Below are 3,173 nucleotides of genomic sequence, written 5' to 3' on the forward strand. Positions count from 1 at the left end.
TCGTTAATAAACAAAAAATATTATCTTAAGAGTATTTACTAAACAAACACTACGAGAGACGGGGTGGACCGGAGAGGGAGAGCGTTGTAGTTTCCCTAAACTTTTATGGTAAAAATAGCACGGTATAGCCAGTTTTCGGATTGGTCATTCAAAAATAGCTAGCGTTTACAAAGTCAATGAAAAATAGCCATTATTTTGCTGCAACAGAGACCGGTCCAGCATAATATACTGGAGTTCGGTGCACCTGTGTATGAACTCCAGCATATTATGCTGGACCGGTATACTTTGTTGGCTCTAGTATAATATATTGGAGACTAGAGCACCGGTGTTCCAAACTCTAGTATATTATGTTGGACCGATATACTTGCTGGAACTCCAATATATTATGTTGGAGTTCTAGTGTACTTATGCTGGACTCCATCATATTATGTTGGAACTCCAACATAATATACTGGCGTATTTTTCGAGTTTTGAACAGTAGTTTCGCTCAGATTTATCTTTACATAAATTTTGATTACTTTTGAAACTGGACTATTTTTGAACGACCAGTTGTAAATATGACTATTTTTGAATTTCTGCCGATGGATTGGGGGTGAGAGCGAGGAGGGCAAAATATTGTACCGTTATCCCTGAGGAACTGATCTTTAAATATTATTTCTATTTTTTACTTTTTTGAAGAAAATAGGTTTTTATTACTTTTATGTGCATTGCAAAGTTCTTCTTCGCCAACAACACCATAGTTCTTCAAATTTAGAAGTTCGAAAATCTTATTTGGTGGTAGAAACTGAAAGTTAATGATAGATAATTGTTAAAATCGTTGAATATTAATAATCTGTGCTTAAATTTTTAGTCTAAGCACTGATTTAGTTTATGGCTTTAAAAATCTTAAAATTTCATTTTTAGTCCTTAGATTGTGTTGAAGAAGACAAAGTGGTTCTTTTTATTTGGTATTATTAGACTAAAATAGTGATTTGAGATCGTTTGTGTCGGTATTTGGAGGCTTTGTTTAAAATTTGAGATCATTTGGAGTAAATTTAGGTTATTTGATCCAAATTAAAATTGTAAATTTGAATAACACTGTGCTGACAACATAGATTATTTATGTCAATCAAGTAGATTTTGATGAATATTTTATAGATAGGTCAAATGAAGATAACACAAAGTCACATTAATTTGGTAGAGTATAATAAATAATTAAACAAGCACAAGTCATGTCAATAGACAGAGTATGTGAATAATTTAACAAACAGGACGAATGCAAATAATATAAAGTCACGCCAATATGATACAATTTGATGAATAATACAATAATTACAAAGTCATGAAAACCTAGTAAAGTTTGCAAAAAAATTAACAATATTAGTAGAGTAAATAAAGCATAATATACACCAATCCGATAGATAAATCTATGACGAGCAATAAATGTGTGTGGGTCGAGAGTCATTTTCTAAACACATTAAAAACAGAGCAATTAATTAAGGACCAACCTTCTTATAGGACCATTTGTGTCAATCTCCTTGAGGAAGGTTGAAAGCATTACTTTGAAATAGCAGTGACAAATGGGCTGGTTAAACTGTATTTAAAAGATTCAAAATAAGTCAAATAAAAGATAGGTTACAACTCTATCCGCTCATATTTATGCGAGTATAAAATGAGTTAGGTAACTAATGAGTTAGGTGGAAAAAAGATTAACCCATTAATTATATATATATATATATATATATATATATATTTTATTATTTTATTAAAGCATGTATCACCCAAATAAGAGATACAATAACTATTTTAGCGAATAGTAAAACTTAAAAAATAAACTAACTAAAATTGTTTGCAACAACTTAAAAATTACTTTTGGAGTTATATATATATATATATAATTTAAGATCAAAATATTTATTTATAGTAAGAAAGAGTGCCAATACTGCCCTGGCCTATTAGATTTTGCACAAAAATCTCCTTCATCCATCTATTGAGCTAAAAAATATTTTGTCGATTTCTAAATTAACTGTGTGGGCCTCTTTTTGGGCTGATTTTTAGAGCTAAGTTATATTTTAAAGGAATTTTTACCTCTTATAGCAAAAGTTAACACCTTATTTATTTTAAATAAATACTATTTAAAAAAATTATATTCTATAGATACCTTTTAATGTTTATAGCAAAATATCTAATTTTAGGTACCTCTTACCTCTAAGCCACTAAATACGCTATTCAGTTACATTATTTTCTTTCTCTCTCACTTTGATACATGTCATTCTCTTCCCTCATTCCCTGAAAACACGACTGAGGTCTCCGCTCGCTGATCTCACAACCAACGACCCCTTCTACTTCTTCCACACATCCTAGACCATGAGAACCCCAAAAACCAGCAGCATCCAATGCCCCTAAGCAGCAGCCGCCAGTCCACCAGTTGCTCACTGCCGCCAGCCATCAGTCACCGAAAAATCCAAGAGCCAGCGACCCCCCCCCTGAACCTCTAAGCCTGAGCCACCCAAACTCCTTCTCCTCTTCACTCCCAAGCCTCCATCTGTCCACCCTCTTCCACCAACAACACCAGCGGCCAGAACACCCCGTCTCCAGTCACAGCAACTAGCCGCTTCCCACCCTAAAAAACCTTGTCACACGCCTGGACATAACAAGCGCCAAAATAGGGCAAGAACCCCATTAACGACCAACACAAATAGCTAGCACAAGATTCGTAAAGTTTACATTGCAATGCCATTTCAAACGGCAGTTTAGGTCCAAAAGCAATGGGACTTGATTCAATCATACCCAAAAATCTCCTCTCCGTTTCAATGTATTTTCAATGTATCACGCTGTATTTTCATGTATTTCATTGTATTCATTGTTTTTTTTTCATTGTAATTCAATGTATCTCGTTGTATTTCATTGTATTCACTGTCTTCTTTTCATTGTATTTCAATGTATCTCGCTGTATTCTATGTATTTCATTGTAGTCACTGTCTCGCTATATGCCATGAATGTATTCTTATGTTTTTTAATTAATATAATTTATGTATTCAGATGTATTATATAATTTCTCTGAAGATTGCTATATTTTTGGGGTATTTTTCGGTTGAGAATCTTTTTTATACAAGGAAATACAAATTTTGTGTATTATAATTGAGTTTGTTGAGTTATATTAGGAGTCTATTATGTTAATTGATCCACTTTCC

This window comes from Nicotiana tabacum, chromosome 16 (genome assembly GCF_000715075.1).
Source record: "Nicotiana tabacum cultivar K326 chromosome 16, ASM71507v2, whole genome shotgun sequence".
NCBI lineage: Eukaryota > Viridiplantae > Streptophyta > Magnoliopsida > Solanales > Solanaceae > Nicotiana > Nicotiana tabacum.